Here is an 18,380-nt window from a genome sequence, read left to right on the forward strand (position 1 = left end):
ACTTGGCAATGTTCCCTAGGAAGCAAGTAGTCCTTATATTAATACTGCCCAGTTGCAGCAACTGAGGCAAATGAAACCATCTCTGCTTGCAGACATAACTGTGCACAGATTGCTCAACTTAGACAATTCCATATGCTGTGTGTGTGTTTCTTTTCCCCTCTTTCACAGGCATGGCTTTTTTTGAGCAACTCACAGTGCTGACTGATGCAAGTCACCCACCAGTTACCACGTGTGTTGCACAGCAAAGTTTTGAAATTAAGGAAAAGCATAGCATTTTTGTAACAAATAGACTGATAGATTAACGATATCAAAGAAAGCCAGAACTTTTCCTCACTTAGGGATTTTTAATGAAGGAAGGAAAATAAGTAAATAGTTAGTCAGGCTTCTGCCTGGCATGAATGAAGTCATTCAAGTACACACAATTTATAACAGAAACACCAACAATCACCTTCAACTACAGCATCACTGCCAAATGGCACCATAATTAGGCTAGAAATGCTGTTCTTTGAGTAATGAATAGGATGTGCTCAGCCTTGTTTTCTATACAGGATCATGCCATCCAAGCACAGGCAGCGGCACTTATTGAGAAATTCCCTGAAAGATAACAACAGATTGTAAAAGGGGTTCATGTAAATTTAGTTAAGAACAACTTCAGACATTATTTTCAATTACTGAGATAAAATCATGGCTTCTCTCTGAAAGAAGAAGAGAAAGGGTTTTTTCCTATACACTACACAGAGCCTGTGAAAGCTTTAAGAATAATCTATTTTCACAAACAGTACCAGCTGCCTACTAATATTCCTTAACTCTGCTTTTCCCTCCCTCAAGTCATTTTTTCCTATTATTTTAAACTTTTTGTTTGATTGATTGATAAAAAGCAGCTTTCCTGCTCTAGATAACAGGCCACAGAATTCCCTTTACATTGAATAGGTTTACTTGCTCTCAAGAATGCTAACTGATAGTTTTATTTTCTTTCACCAAATCTGCAGGGCTCTGGCCAAGCACTGACTTTTTCTGCACTTAAATCCTCAGTGATTTCAGAGAGCATGAGGATGACAGCAGGACATATGCAAAAAAGTTTCAGTCTTTCAAAGTTTACACAAGGATCTGCAGTTAATTAACCAGAAAGTCTCTAAAGCTTTACCAGCTCATCTTGCAGATCTGTAAAAAAAAAGGAACCATCTTCAGCCCCTCTAAATTCGCTATCAAACAGGTTAGCATCCTTATTTAATAAGCTACACATGCATCCCCATCTGATGTGAGGGAATACATCTACACTGTCTACTTTAGGCATGTAACTCTGCTGTGACTGAATCTTGTAATTGCAGGGCTCCTGTACACTGAGCAGCTCCTCACGACACCTGAGGCAGGCAGTTCAGCGCCCAAGGGGTTGCACTACACATACTGCATTAGCTGCTAATTCTTGTAGTTATGTTACATGCCCAGAGTGAGTCTGTGTGCTCCCTCCACACATTTCAGCACAGCACCACGCTTCATGCACACTGTCCACACGAATGGAGCCCCTGTGCTATTTCAGCCTTGCTGCCTCATTTCACTACCTGCACTTCCCTGAGTAAGAAAAAATAAATCTACATATGCATTATGCCTCTTTGGGCAACAGAAGACCTCAGGAGCTCATGAGCAGAATGCACACAGAAATAAATAAATTATATTCATTTTCTTCAGCACAGAAACCTGGAGACATGTCATGGAGATTTATTAGCCCTCTTAAGATAACTACTCAAGATACTGACGGAGTTGACAGTGCAATCTTGTCACTCTCCCGTCAGACCACTGTCGGACTCGTGCACAGCAGAAGTGCAGCTCCAGAGCAGTCTAGCTCTTCTAATACATCCCATTCCTCTCCCAAGGTACACTTTATTAGTCTAGGGAATAAAATAATCTATGTTCCAAACAGTAGAAGTAAAACAGGACAGCATGTATGGCAGAATATTTCAGGCCTTACTAGACTGAGGAAAAAAGCTCATCTTTGTTGATAAAATACTGTCATCTGTATCCCTTTAAAGACAAATCCAAACGTTTCCTCGTCATAAACCCTCACAAAATGATTGGCTGATCATCTGCTGTCTCACTGTACATCAAGCTAATTTTCCAGCAAGATTTGTTCGCTTAGATTGCCCAAATGGAAGTCTCTTAAAATAAAAAAAAAAAATAGTCTGTTGCAAATAACTCTCTAATCTGCCATCCCTTCAATAGGACTGAAGTGCTCTTCACAGACACAGTACACAAGCATCTTGAATTAGCAGGGAACTATTTTTAAATACATGAAGGATAAGATACAAAATTAGTTTCATGGGGAATGAGAACCTCAGAGATTATTTACTTTCCCTTAATTACTTTGACTCACCACTCAGTGAGCTTTCTAATAGTACTACCTATTTCACACTCAAATTTTGATACTTAAAATGTGAGAATGTTTCTTGAACATTTAAGATTACAGACCTTACAAAACATAACCACATTTCTCAAATTGACTTACCCACTCAAAACATAATTAAATATACTGTATGGCACAAATTTCCCTTTCTTTGGAACAACTGCTTCAGATTAAGGATCCCTATATAAAAGCAAAGCTTTCTTTGTGCAAAAACACGAACATTCTGACAAACTGTACAAAACTATTACACTTATAGAGGCATGGGTAGCCTCTTATACTACTGGTCTTATATAATGCAAGGAGCAAAAGAGAGATTACTGTTAGAAAATTACTTTTGAGAGCAAGGTGACAAGAAAACCTACCCAAGCCCTGAACTCCAGTGAGAAATTTGAGTTTCTAAGCCTTCGAACAAAAAGAAATTTAGTGTGGCCATACAGCACTGCTGGGCTACATTCACTACCCATCTTTGCTTCATGCAACATGGGCACATTTCTATCACTTGCACAGGATACGAAAAAGGAAATCTAGAGTAGTCTACAGTTCTATCCCTGTAGAAACAAATTAATTAGAATCTCTGGGACAGAGCCTCAAAATATAAAATAGTGGGAAAAGCAAGTAAAAAGGATGAAGAGAGCAAAAAAAAGGAAAGCAATAGAGAAGACAGTGCATTAAACAGAAAATAACACATCTGAAATATAAAAGAAATAGAGGTTGTGGTAAAAAGACATGGGACAGACAGACATAAAGAAAAGGAGAAACGAGGATTATTAAAATGGAAGAAGACAAAAAGTGATAGAGAAAAAGGCATACAGAAGGGACCACTTAAAATTTCAAGAAAACCCAAAATCAGCCACCTAAAAAAAGCCCATACAAACAACAAATCAAACGAACCCCAATAAACAACCACAGCTCTACATTCCTTCCTAAAAATTACTCTAGAAACCAGAGCTGGAACAAAAGTAAGTGAAATTAATTTCACTGGCTAATGAAGTTTCATTTGATTTCATTTTAGGGTTCAGCCCTGTCTCTATCAAGCAGTGGGATTTTTTTTGCCAGAACCTCTCAGCTCCTGTGGGATTAAGGATAAACTGAAGCAATGCCTGAATTAATTTCTGCACTGAGACACCTGAGATGCTGCATACCATAGCATCAGCTCTGGATTTGTAAGGATGACTACTCTTTACAAGGTAAGAGAATTAAGAGGTAGAAAATCCATCAAGGTACTACACATTACTGCCACCATGTATATGAAAGAATGACTTCTCTCCCTAAACTGAGTCAGCAGGCAATTTGTTATGCTATAAAGTACCAATAATACCTCTATCAGCTGTAAAAAACTTACTCATCACTAAAAAAAAATTTTTTTTTAAATTATGGACTGGCAGACAAATTAGCAAAGGAATCACCATTAAATGGATTTTTGAAGGCTTTCTAGGAGAGATGGTAAGAAGCTTTGGGTTCCACTTCCCACCAGTGGGAATACTGCCTGTTACAACAAAACAACCACTGGAATGGAGAGAAAAAAATAGCAGAGACCCTCAAAAGAATTTATCAAATAACTTATTAGAATATAATGAATATTAACAAAAGACAGTATAAATGCTCTTGAGAACTGAGTATTCCTGGGGTTTGGATCTCTTCTTCTAGGCTGTTAAGGTTGCTAGGGAATTTCACAGTTAATGGTGTATTTCCATATGAATGTTGCAAGAAGGGGGAAGGGTTTGCAAAACTCAGTCTTAAGCACGGAGTTTTCTGTGTGCTTCTGAGAGAAGAATTTGATGTTTTGTAAAGCTGAAACAAGAAGCTTTCATATTTAATAACAGATTATCAAATATTTTTAGTAAAAAAACATACACAGAAAATCCTTTATGAGGCACTGTGACAAAGAACTTACTTCTCTTGCTGTGGTTAGTAACACTGCACCAGACATGCCACTACACACATGCTAAGGTCATAGAGTAGTCTGCAAACAAGAGCAGCTTTGTTTTGCTTTAACAGATAAAAGCAAAAAAGTTTATTTTGTTTTAAACAGATTGTATGTCCATTTTTCATAAACCATTTAGAAAGCATATTGCTGTGGGCTTCCCAGTGACAAATACATTGAGGCATCAGCAAGTGACAACACACTTTGTACTCTTTGACATGGATGAAAGAATTCAATTCAACTTTTCTTTTTCCTACCTGGAAAGAGAAACATCTGGGAAAAATCCTTTATAGCCCTGTGTCCTGAGAATTAATCTTAAAGGATGCTCTGTCTGCAACTTCATCTGCTTCTCCACCCTTTTCTTTGCTAACTTTGGATGACACTGGTTAAGAGTGGCCAAAACTGACAGAGGTCGCTTGATTTTAATGAAAGTACGTGGATTATTAAAGGACAAAAAAAAAAAAAAAAAAAAAACATCCAATGGTTAAAATGGCAGGCACTCAACCTTGCATCAGAAAATCCACAGAGCCACCACCACTAAAGGAGAACCTGCAGAAAACAAGGTGAGGTCAGCTCCATGCTCACACCACTACCATAACCATTTATCTGGTTATTTTCCCCATACTTTAGTATTCAAAACATCCCAGCTCACAACTCTTATTTATGCAAGCATTCAATAAATACAGACACACTTCCACTGGCTACTGCTGTGACAGTTGATCTTCACCCCACGGAATTATCTTAATAAACTGTCTCTCAGCCCCAGGGTCTTTGTTCTCACACAAATGACCTACAGTTGGTCACCCTGGATCTTACACAAAGCATGACGAGCACAGGGGTTATATGAGCTAATTGCATAGTCACTGCAAAAATAGCATGCTTTCTTCTCTTCAGCAACGTGTTCTTTCTCTACTGAAAACAATTCAAGTTAATGACAGAACTATATATCTGGATAACTCTATCATTAGTTAATGTTACCACCACATGAGCTTGTCTGCATGGCATTTGACAAAGAAATTCAAGTTAAACAGCCTCCTCCAGAATGAAGACAATATTGGATTAATTATGTAACTTGCTACACATTTGGAAAATGAAGATGAATTTCCCTTTTATAACCTTATTAAAATCCTGCAGAATAAGAACCAGATTGTAATCTGTTATTGAAGTATAACTCATAAATATCTTTTGAATTACTCAAAATTTAAATCACTGGGGATCTGAATCTGGCCCCATACATCTTAAAAGAACATTTGACTCATTACTCATGTAAACCTCCATGAACACATAATGCACAGGAACTAATTTGTTTTCTAGGGGAGTTCAACATTCTCTGCCAAAAGAACTCACATTCTGGTACTTCTAAAATATATGTTATTTTTATTGGTCTACGTGCTACTTTTACTACTAGTTATGGAGTAAATATCTGGAAAAAGCAGAAACTAGGGTCCCATGGACCCTTACTCTTTTCCCCACATGCTTCTCAGAATTCAGACAACTTTCTTCCTCCAACTGAAGACAGCAACTGGAAACACTGCAAGAAGTCCACAAAGCATTTACTATTAAAAACACAAACCGCAGACTACCAAGCTAATTTTGTAACATCCAACGTGGTCCAAAACTGAAAGCGTACAACTCAAAATACACAAAAAACACAGTAGCTGAGTCGTAAGTCTCTAGACAGTAAGATTTACCATTCTTTTAGTCCATTTTCAGGGGTGCCTTAACAACTTGGGATACAGCTACATAAGCTTTTTGAGGGCAGATGAATTTTCTCTCCAGCTATGCTTGCTTCATGATGTTTTTGCACCAGCCAGGTCTGAACCTCAAGTAGTGTTAGCATGGGATCATGAATGACAAAGTGAATTTATCAAAATGTCTCAAGCCTAACTGTGCAACATGGGAAAACACCCCACACTTACCTGGACAGGGAAGAAAATTGTCAAGCCGGAACCATCCATGTTCAACTGCCAGCATCTCCTACAACTCAACTGCTATGCATCCCACTGTTCTGACACAATCAAGGGTAACAGACTGATCATCTAGATTTCAGCTTAAGTTGGGAAACCATGCTCCTTCTGACTGTCTCACTTCCTGTTATCCCACTCACTGTAAGGCTTGGTGAGAATTACAGAAAAAAAAAAAAAAAAAAAAAGCTGGAAACAACCATGCAACAGAATCAGTTGCATTCTTTCCAGGCAACACAGTAACATGTACCACATTCTTAAAAACCCAACTGATAAATCCCCACAGTGTTCACACAACCCATGCTCAGATCACTCTGCATCCTTGCCACTAGAAAAAACTTTCTCAACTTTTTATTTCTTGCAACATATTCAGCCTATTATTTTTACTCTACTCACTGTGGGCACTGTAGACTTTTTCCTTGTAGGTCAGACTTCTTCCTGTTCTCCATCTTCACGTAAAACATTTAATCTTGCAATTCAGTTTTTATAGCTACTGGGACCTCCTTCAATATTTTTCTCAGATATCTGATGTCAGTTATTTGTAAGTTAGATGAAGAAAGCTTCCATCTGAACTGGAGCATCACCAGGATGTAGCTGCTGGAAATCCTTCTGAAACCATCATTATGTGCCTTCCTAAGATTTTCACTTCCCTGGGGAGTCTCTGGGGAATTTTTATATTTATATAAAAACATAAAAGAAATATGCAATGCAGTATAAAAAGTCTTTACAGAAGTCACATTCAACTTCTGTTTAAACAAAGTTGCATTATTGAGGACCACAGAGTAGAGGCAAAAGTAAAAATAAAATCTTCCTCAGATGATGTCCAGGAGTAACTGAAGGAAGGAAGCATACACACTCTTTTTTGTTTCCAGCCAGCTGCTAATCATACAGACGGCTCTCTCTCACCAAGATGAACTCAACATCAGGACAAACCTACCTCAGAAGTTCTCATTTCAATTTGTTTCTGCCACTACTACACTTGCTCCTCAGGCGCTTACAGAATGCCTCCTTGTTGTACAGCCATCCCATGACATCCCTCAGAGACATGGCTGGGAGCACTACAAAGGCCTGCATTTTGTCTTGCATGGATGCTTCTAGCCACTTTCTGAACATTTTCATATTCACTAAACACCTTGCATTAACAAAAGTGCTGTTTCATTTAGGTTTGGGTATTGAGTTTTGCATTGCCCTTTCCCTTCATTGGTTTAACAGTGAACTAGTGAATTTAAATGTCTTTGAAAGGGCAGTACATACAGGCTTACATCTCACTCTATATTGCTCATTTTGTATTAGCATGAAAGGAGGTTTCTCACCAACTCTGAAGTCTTCATTTTCCTCGTGTTTAAAACATGAGTGGCTCTTGCTCTTTGTCCCCCCAATAACAAAATTATTCCACTACAACAAAATTACATTGGAGTGCCACTGAAACCTAGAACAGTGACTTCAGTGATCATCACAACTGTATTTCAATGATGTAAAGGTTATATCAAGCTTGAAGCTACCAAGGTTGAAGTTGTATTTCAATGATGCAAGGGATCTCATCTTCAGGATTATCAAATTCAACCTTCCGCTGTCAATTCAATATTCAGTTTCATCAGGTAGTCTGTCTGACACTGGAGAATCAAAAGAAACTGATTTTCTTCATCTTTTCAAGATGACCACTAGTCCTTTCTTCCTAGCTACTCATGCAGCATTTATACTTGTGGCATAGAAGAATTGTTTGATTACAGTGAGTTGACTGACTTACTTCAAACTACTCCCTTGATTCTTGGGTAAGATGAGCCTGAAAATATTATTTTTATAATTTCTGTTTTATTTGTAGTATTTTTATTTATTTTTATATATCACCAAACAGAATCAACATTGATAATGTGGAAAAGGTAAACACAGGTGTCAGACCAGCAAGCCAGCCTTATACCAAATTGCCCATAAGAAGTGCTGCCTACTTTCAGCTTTGGATAAATGAAGCCTGTTCTGACTGCACAGGTCTCTCTTCTCTCCCCTTTCCATGAAGAGTGGATTACATTAAGCAGCTACTTGGCTTTTTCATTATCAGCAAGGCTTCCTTTCCTTTTCCCCAGAGACTTCATGCAGTTATATAATCTCCCTTCGTATTTTCCAAGAAACTCAAAAAGAAATTCCAATTTTCCAGCCTCCTTTACTTAAAAAAAAGTTAATAGTTTCCTTTGTAGGGTGAATTTACAGCTCCCCTCTCTTTTGTAAAGAAAATGATATAAACTACACATTACATCTGTTCTGTAAGATGATACAGAAGTTAAGCAAACATATCACAAAAAATAAAACTGAACAACCCAACTAATGACAAACACACCATACCTAGTTTCACAAGCTTTTACGTAATAGTGTTAAGCTTACAGAATTGGCAAGAAACTGGGTAGCTAAGTAGATTGGCAACAGCACACTGAGGCTCCTGCTCAAGCTTCACCCAGGTCCCTCTAGGAACTGAAATGCCATGTTCCCTCACAGGCTGTCAATGAAACAAATGGTAATGGCTCTCTGGTTCATATGAAATGGGAGATTACACTGCAGAAAATGATTCATCAGCACAATGGTATTTCCTCTTACTCTGAAGGTATGAATAAACTTGAACCAAAAAAATGGTCAAGGGTGCCTTCATTTGATAAAAAGAAATTTACCAGAGAGATGTTCATTTTAGGTAAACTAATGGAAAGACAACATACAGAAGATTCTAAATCAAATGCACTTTCCAGGATCTTTAAATTAAAGCTTTCTTATGGAACAGCCTGTCACCAGTACTTCCACTTATGCTCTGACTGAAGACAGTAGAAGCCAGAAGGGCGTGTGCATGGGAGGCATGAGGATGCACAAAGAGACCACCCATTTACAACTAGTAAATCCACAGAGTGCTTGCTCCCTGTCTGCCAGCGGAGGACCACAGCCACACTCTGATGTGTCTGTAGCCATACCCCTGTGCTGTGATCTCAGCAGATTTCACTGCTAAGCAAAGGCCCCACCTCTGAGGAAAAACTCCAAACTAAGCAGATTGCTTATTCACAAAATGCAACTCTCTCTTCTGAGTCATGCCAACATCTATCAGAAATCATCAGGAGAGATTAATCCATGGACCTCTAACACCCAAATACCTCTACCACTGCAGACAGAGAGGGAATGCTTACCTTGGTAGAAAATAGCAATCTCTTATTCTACATACAGAGCAGCCACTGAATTAGAATATAACACAATTTCACAGAATGTCAGACCAGCAAAATATTAGGAAGCAATCTGCTGCTTTCAGATGAAACAAACTTATTTGTCATTGCTGAAATACTTCTTATAAGGGTAGAAGAACCAGTGCTCATTCTAAGAGCATGCTCTCATTCTGGTTATTGCAATCCACCTCCCTAAATTCACTCCATGCCTTTATCAGCTCCTTCTATTTCATTTCTTCTTCGCTTCCCTGACAAAATGCTTCCTAAAAGGAATTAATAAATCTAAACAGAATTGTTAAAAATACTATTAAAGCCTCACTGTATTCTACCACAGGCAGAGCTGTTATGTCCTGAAGCATTTTTACACTGTGTCTAGTGCACTGGTCCCTTTAAAACCTACACAGAGACAACCTGCCATACCAGAATAGTTGTGAATTATCCACTCTGGACATGGAGAAACTGTTCCTCCACAAGTATTGTTAAGATCCAGTATACCAAACCCCACATCCTAAATGGTAAAACTACATTAAAAGTACCTGTATAAAAGCACTTTAAAGCCTCATTTAACTTTATTTTTAAAGTTAAGATCTATTAACAGAAACAAGTTGTAATTAAGATTACTGTTGACCTAGCTTCTTCCTGCAAAAGGGAGATAATAATCTTACATTTACACAGTACTTTTCAGTCTAAACTATCCTATCCAACAAGCCTGATCTTAGACACACTACCACAGAAGAGTTTTAACATACACAAATGAATAATTTGTGTCCCCAAAAAACTGTCCCTCTAGCAGAAGCACTGCATTAGCAATCAACCTCAGTCTTAATCCTTATGTTCTGCGTAAAAAACAAAACTTCCTCCTATTTCATTCCTTCAAAATGAACCTCTCCTCAGATCTCCATCACCAACCTATCTACTTGCTCCCAGAGACAAACACCAGCAAGGACTGAACCTGGCTTAAGTCTCAGAGGACTTCTATATAAGCAAAGACACCTGGAGTGCATTGAGAGTGTACTGGGTTTTAATGGATACACCATTTTTTTCCACATTACACTGCACACAGAAGCCCGAAACTTGTCTTTCCCCACTTCAAAACACTCCTTTCTTGCACTGTCAAGTACATAAACCAAAGGTCAGTCTCACCAACCAGCTCAGCCCAGATATCCCACATCAGCCTTCCCCTCTATGTGATACTGCTTCAGGATTACTGTTTTAATCATTAACATGCTACGAAGGGTTATTCTGAATCACTTGTTTTTACCTTATGGTTACCAAAATAGGCCTTGTTTAAACAGTTGTCTGTCAGGTATCCATAAAGCACAGCAGAGGGAAATCCACCTCCTCCTCTGCAATTGGCATGGCTGTTGGAAAACACTCCCTGACGATATCAGTCCACACAACATTGTTTTTTTCTGAATGCTTGCTTCGAGTAACATGCATTGCAATAAACCAGAGTATTAAACTTCATTCCAGGAAAAGCTGTCATTCCACAAGAAAGCTGTCATTATACCTTGAACCTGCACATTCCCTGGATAAGGCTTCTCTCACGTTTACATGATTGATGGAGACATTTAAACTAATGCATCCTTGGAAAGATCATCTCTATGTCTTTCCCCCTTTCACAGTCTCTTCCTGAAAACACACCACTGGTGGCAGTGGTCTTCAGGACCTGCACTGCACACTGACTAGCCAGATCACAGGAGACAGCTGTGCTGAGATCAGGGCATCATGATGGGGGACAGGAAGGAAGGAACAGTACATGTTATCCATCATGGCACCTGATGGCAGCAAGTGTCCTCAAATGATAAAAAAAATGCTGCAAAAACTGTCAAGAAAGAGGAAGCTGTCACCTCTGTGCCCTCTACACCACCTGAGATGCTCATCATTTACAAAAGGAAAAACAAATTAAAAACCCATAGCTGTTTACTAAAAAATCTACTGTAGCTAATCCTTGTACATCCACCATCCCATCAATGACTCAACCTGAGCCCACATGATGACCCTGCTCTGAATCCTGCATTACACAATCACAAAACCCAACTGTCTCAGCACTGGAAACCAAGGCAAGCTTGGCTAGCTTGGGATCTGACCTCCTGTAACCTTCAGCTGAAACCAGACCAGAACAGAAGCATGACAAGGGGCTGGTTGATCTTGTACTTTACCTCCCTGAAAATGCAGGATTGCCTTCTCCAGTACACCTGCCAGCAATTTGCCTGCTCTAATTCTAAACACCTGAAGAGTCGTGGAGGGCTTGCACTACACCCAGATTAATATAGGCAGCAATACATTTTCCAATTACTGAGTTTTGGCCCAGAATTCATCTTAAACTTTTATTTCCTCAATTTCTCCATTTAGTTGTACATATTCTCTCACATAAGGCAGGAAAAAATCTGACTGCTTTGACTAAAATACATTTCAAACACTGACATGTAGTTAACCCATCTCCCCATATTCAGTCCCAGACTAGAGATGTCCATTTTTGAATATTTCCCTTCAAGCTAGTTCCTCCAGACCCACGAGTATTTTGTTGCTCTTCTTTGAGCCTCCGTTAAATTGTCAATAACTTCCTGTTAAGATGATATTCAGTTTTCACGTGTTCACAAGAGTCTTATAAAAAGGAAATACCACCTCTTTGTTCACTAAAAAGGTACCTTTTCCTTGACAGCTCAAACCATACTTTTTTGTAATTAAATCCCATTCCAGACTCATTTATTAATTTTCAATCCCTTCCAGCATCACTATCATCCACGAGTAAGTTCCTGATTTGATACCCTTTGCCCAAGAACTTGCTTTTCCCCCCTACTTGTTCCCTTCACTCTACTATCCTCGAGGAATTGTCCTGAAGCTCTATTTACTACAAAGCAAAGACAGTTTCAAAGGTTTTGCCCTATACAACAAAGCATTTAATTACATGCCTAACTTCCACCACTTCCTTAAATCCAGTTGATCTCAGCAAGTAGAGATAAGCTTAAGCACACACTTAAAAAAAAAAAAGTTGGGTGTGCAAGTTGGTGCTCTGCTGAACCAAATCCTCAGTTTCTGTAATCACTTGGATAGTCTACTTTCTGTATTTGGCAACAATTGACAGCTCAGTGACTAAAGGTAACAGGATTTTAAAAACAAAGCCTCAAGAGAGTCCAAAACTGGCATCATGCTTTTGGTCCTTTCTTAAAAGAAGAACAGGAAATAAATACCTAAGTATTTATCCCTCAGTACAGTAATCATGAAGCCTATAGGTTTAAACATGCAGTAAGTAACTCTATATTCTCATTACTTCAGTACCCACTTTGAAAAATGTTAGGAATATAGTCAGTAATTCGTGGAAATAAACGCTGTATGAAATATAAGGGTATAAAATAAACTGGAGGTTGGGGAGGAATCCCTTTTTCCTTCAGGTTGAGAATTCTTGGCCAGATGACCCGCAGCAGATGGCATTTGCATCCGAAGAGGACTCCAGCTGCACCAAGGACGAGCATTCAACAGCACCTACAGCACCTACGCCCAAAGACCAGGTGCTGATGGCCCAGACGAGATGCTTATCTGAGGGGGGCCAGAATCATCATCACCCTGAATCTGAATGCCAGATTCCGGGAACCAGGGAAGTGCATCGTTGTATTCCCAGACGAAGGCTTTGTGCAGCCCAAGCCAGAGAAAGAAACCAACATGAATATGAAGAACTCCGAAAGAAACAAAGACTTTCTGCCGCGGGCGAAATAAACTGTATAAGAACTGCTACCTCGAAGCAGTTGGTGTGGACGGGGAGGTCAAGGCACCAGTGAGGGGGTGCTTTCCTCTCGTTCACCCGTATCATCGACCGGGGGTGATACGCTGTCCGTTTTTGGTGGTGGCCATCGGACTGTTATTACGGTCGCGAAATAAATTTTATTTTTCATATTTTTATTAAAATTGGCTGACTCGCAATTTTCATTTATAACAAAAAATAATAATAAAAGAAAGCCTTGTGAAAAAAACATTGGAAAGGCTTGTGTATCTCAGCAAGATATGCAGCACATTCCCTGGTAGCTCATTAGCCACAACCATCATTGTGCAGTTAAGAGAGAGAACAAAGCTGTCCATTTCTTAATTCCTGTCTCCTAAACACCTTTAAATGGAATGGATGTAACTCACTGTTCCGCTTAAGATGATCTTTAGTGGAGAGAAGGGAGAAGAAGGCCTTTGGTTTGAGCCATGGGTTGGCTGTCTCCACCAGCAGCCAACCCACATTACAGCAGATGAAAACTTTACCACTAGCAACAAATGCAGTTAGCATAAAAGAAGTTTTGTGGAGAGTATTTAAAATCACTTCCCAATGACTTCCATTGTTTATACACAGAACACTTCATGACCTGTCTCTCCTCCTTGTTTTTTGTTTGTACTTTTTGTTTTCTTTGCCTTCTCTCATTCTGCTGCCTGGCAAACACAGGCAGAGGTGAAGTAGGTTCTGTAATTAGGCAGCCATATCAAGCTTCATCTCTGGGCTACCTAATTGTAAGATTCAAGTTTTGGGAGTAGTGCCATCTGAGAAAGAAACAGAGAAGAAAAATTGGAAAATTACTACTTCCTCTCAATGCATATAGCCTTCCAAAATTCAATTAGCACGTTCTAAACTAAACCATCCACACATGCTATGGCACCAAAATGTGTGATTTCAAATATAGACAAGAAAGTAGCTGCTCATAGATATTTATCAGAATTATAATACTCTCTGACCATTCCACTTCAACCCTTTTTATTCAAGTGGCATCTGCTGTAACCCTTCTGTACCTCAGTACTTGATATGAACCAGGAAAACACCTATGGGCAATATAAATAAATTGTTTGTGACTGCACATGGGATCTCTTAAATACTGCTGTGAACCCCCAAGTCACCCAGAGAACACCCTTCGCATGCCTAGCGCAAATACTGCTGTTTAATAATGCATACTTGACTAAGTTTGCTGTCTTCCCCACAGCAAATTTTTCTTGTGATTTTACAGTTTCCCAGACTGGAATAATATTTTCACTTTCACAGAATCACTGATGCAACCAATAGGAAAACTACCTCTGGTTCAATTTACTGTGTGATGTCTGTAAATACTGCTGGATAGTGAAGACTTATAGGTAAAACTCAGCAAACACCTTTTTGCCATTTTCTCCTATAAAAGAGAGACAAAATCATAGAAACTTCTCTGCTGCCTTGTACATACAACTACACATTCGTGCCTGCTCAGCTCCTTTACCTACGGCAGCTCAGCATATCCAGCAGCTTCCAGAGCACAAACACCTGCACCCATCCCAGGTCAGATCTCCAGCTTGCACTAATGGATTTTTTCAGATAGATGGCAGTGCACAAAGTGCATCCCAGATTGATTCAGGGTCGAGATGCCATTTCAGTGCTCAGGCACTTTAACTAAGGGAACTACTGCATTATCAAAAGCACTTTTAGAAAGATGATGGCTTAGGAGCCAATCCTGCTGCACGGTGATAGTACTGATTCCTTGGAAGGGCTGAACGGGGTACCAAGAACGTAAACATGTCAAGGAGGCATCTAGGATTTTACTTTCTATTCCTAGGAGCCACAAAGGATTTTTTCTTTCAATATATTCTAATAAACATAGTTTTAAAACACAAAGCTAAAGGATGACTAATAACACAAAATCCAGAAAGATATTGGATGTTGGATACAGGAGATGATATATCTGATTTTGAAGGGTCTGTAATAGCACAGATTTAGAAACAGTCCTGCAATATGAACAGACAACTCCAAATCATTCTTAATGGCAAAAATTCTACCTAATTTTGTGCCCTCTTCATTCTAACAGACATTATTATTATGAGACCAGAGTGAAATTTTAACCATTTAACTGCATTTACCCCACCAAATCTTTCTCACAAAAGGAAAATATTAACTAAGCAGCTGAAATAAATAGGAGTGAATCTCCCAGCACAATTAGTACTTCAGTGTCTACTACTTGGGCATTTCGACATATAGCTATCATGATGTGGAAGCATCCACCACCGTTTTGTTTTCTGTTTGCAGTAGGGGGTTGCTAGGAAACAAAATACTATTGTCTGATTTCATGATCTATTGCCTGGTTTGCCTGGTAATAAAGTCTTCTAAATCTATTACCAGATTATTTTGTATTTTACAGCGAGATTAAGACTAACATTAAAACACATGCAAACAGAGAAGTGCAGGAAAAAATGCCTCAAAATTCAGGGGAAAGCATGTATATATTCCAGGCTGAGGCAGACAAACTATACTGAGGAAAAATGAACTCGGGCAATCTGGTGATATTTATATATGCACACACTCACACGTGTATCAGCGTTCCTTGACTGTTTCTATAGTTTTGCTGACTTGTCAAAGACTCTCTCACTTCCAAGGATACAAAGCATTCTCTTACTACTGGAGAGCTACTGTACACTGCAAGTTCTGTAAATACCACATGCTGCAGAATTCCTGGTGCGGGCAAGCACACATGCCACCGTAATTTTTGTTCTTGGAATTCAGATCTAGGTTGTTTCAGTGTTTTAATTTCTTTACACTACCTTTTTTTTTTAATTTTTTTTTTTTTTTTTTTTTTTTTTTTTTTTTTTTTGTCTTGTATCTTTGGACATATAGAAGAGTCAGAGACAATTCCCTAATCTTCCCCTCCCTCTTCAGTTGCAATATAAATAAATAAATAATCAAATAGAGAAATAAATAAAGGCACCAGGAGGAAAAGCAATCTAAAATTGAAAGCCACAATATCAAGTTTCACTTATTTTTGACCGCGGCAAGTCTTTGCAAAATGAGTGAAAAGAAGATTATGACAACCAGGCAAATGTGGGTGCCTACCAATGCATTCCCACAAGAAGACAGGAGACCTCAAGTGCAAAAAACAATCAGACTTAAAAGCTGAGAGACAGATGAAGAGAGTTCAGCACAAAGTCATAGAGAAGGTTTAAAATAAAACCTGCAGAGCAGTTATTATTCTTTTATGTATATCTACAATTTCACACCATGCACAACATGCACTATTTCAAAGTCCTTTCAACTCACTTATTAACGCCTATGCATTTTATCACTCCATTTTAAATTTGAGAAAAAAAATGAATGAGGTTCATTGCAAAAAAAACCATCAAAGCTTGTGAGACGTTACAGCAGAACTCCCAGTGATAAGAAAAAAAGAAGCAACAACACACAACATAGAAAATACACAGTTCATGGGAAGGACCTGAAAGCTCTCCTGCTCAGAGATGGATTTATTCAACCTCTGTAGTTTCTGATAGTTTCCTATCAGAAACTAGGAGCCCCCACCAAACCACATTTAGAATTAAAGAACAAAAGAGTAAAATGCAAGCGAGCTTCTTCTACCCCAAACAACAGCAAGCTACTTCTAGCAATCAGATGAAAGCAGCTGAAGATGGACATGACCCACAACCAATCCCTCTCCTCACCAGGGTCGAATACGGCTGTTCCCCAGCTGATAACCCGCTACAGTAACACTGCTAGTTACAAAAGGGAGCACAGGTCTCGGTGACTCCGGGATCCTGTCACCTACAGCTTCACTGAAACCTGTTTTAAAACACTCTCTCAAGGAACGAGGAGAAACAGGAGAGGGATGGGACAGTCTTCTCCCGAGCTGCCACCAAAAACTGTTCTGCCAACTGCAGGAAGGCTGCCGGCAACATCCTAGCCGCAGCCACCCAGCTCTTGGAGGGAAGGGGGGCAGCGGGAGGGACCCCAGCTCCGGCCGCCCTGGGTGCGCTGCCCGCCCGCCCACGCGTGTGCCCCGGGGGAGGCTGCCCAGCGAGGCGGGGGCAGCGCCGGCCGCGGGAGCCCGCTTCTACCCGCGCTGCAGCAGCGACTGCAATTAAAAAAAAAATAGGAAGAAAAGATAAATAAATAAATAAATAGCCCGCTAGCGGGAATGGGAAAATAAATGCCCAGCCTAAACAGGCGGACCCCAAACAACAACAAACACCGGGCGCCCAGGAGAGCAAACTTTCTGACTCACCGGGAAGAGCCGGTGCCCGGGGGGTGCCGGGCAGCGGCGGGGGCGGCGCGGGGCCCCGCGGGAGCACAGCCGGAGCAGGAGCCGGGCGAGGCGAGCGCCGCCGGCGGGGCTGGGGCAGTGCGTCTCGCCCCGCTCCCGTCGCCCTCCCCTCCCTCCTTCCCTCCGTCCCCGTCCCTCCGCAGCGCCGGGAGCCGCCCGGGGCGGGCTGCCGCCGCGGGACCGCCGTACCTACCTACCGCTGCCGGTGCGGGGCCGCGGAGCAGCGGGAGCCGCCGCCGCCGCCCCCCTTCGGCGGCTGCCGGGCCCGGCGGCGCTGCAGCAGGCGGAGGACGCCCCGCGGCGGCGGGGAGCGAGGGGCTGGGGCGCGGAGAGGCGGCGGCTGCCGAGGCACGGGCAGCGCCGTGCTTCTGCCTGTCCGGCTGTGTGAGAGAGCGTGTGTGTGCGTGTGTGTATGTGTGTGTGCGTGTGCCGGGGAGGGATGCTGCAAGGGACTGAGGGAAAATTCTCCCCTCCAAGCAAAGCCGCCGACAAATGGCAAGGCAGGTGTGCAGGGGAGGCAAGGCTCCCGAAGGAGGAGGAGGAGGAGGAAGAAGAGGAGGAGGAGGAAAGGGGAGAGGGGCGGTGAGAAGGGCGGGGAGCGCACAGCCGTCACGGCGTCCCGGGGACAGCGGCCCCGCCGGGGAGGTGCCGGGCGCGGCCCCTGGGGCGGGCGCTGGGGCCGCACGAAGCGGGGCGAAGCCCTGGGTGGGCGGCGGGGAGCGGGCCCTGCGGAGCCGCGGGGGCCGGGGAAGTGCGAGCTGCAGGCACCCCGAGCTGAGCATCCTGCCGCAAGTTTTCCCCGAGGCCTCCCCACCTCAAACGCTTCTTGTGCTGCGCACAGCAGCCTGTGCAGCTTGATGAGCTGCACCCTATCTGACGGGA

General features: G+C 41.3%; 1 protein-coding gene across 1 annotated transcript in view; it reads right to left on the reverse strand.

Moving 5' to 3' along the window:
• The window catches only part of ENOX1 (ecto-NOX disulfide-thiol exchanger 1), a 352,320-nt gene extending 334,351 nt beyond the window's left edge, over positions 1-17,969 (reverse strand). Inside the window, exon 1 of the mRNA XM_041407302.1 lies at positions 17,692-17,969. The gene's annotated coding sequence lies outside the window, so the exon portion shown is untranslated. The remainder of the gene's footprint in view (positions 1-17,691) is intronic.
• Between the last annotated feature and the right edge of the window lie 411 nt (positions 17,970-18,380).

Source organism: Onychostruthus taczanowskii, unplaced genomic scaffold (genome assembly GCF_017590055.1).
Source record: "Onychostruthus taczanowskii isolate IOZ18803 unplaced genomic scaffold, ASM1759005v1 scaffold26, whole genome shotgun sequence".
Taxonomy (NCBI): Eukaryota; Metazoa; Chordata; class Aves; order Passeriformes; family Passeridae; genus Onychostruthus; species Onychostruthus taczanowskii.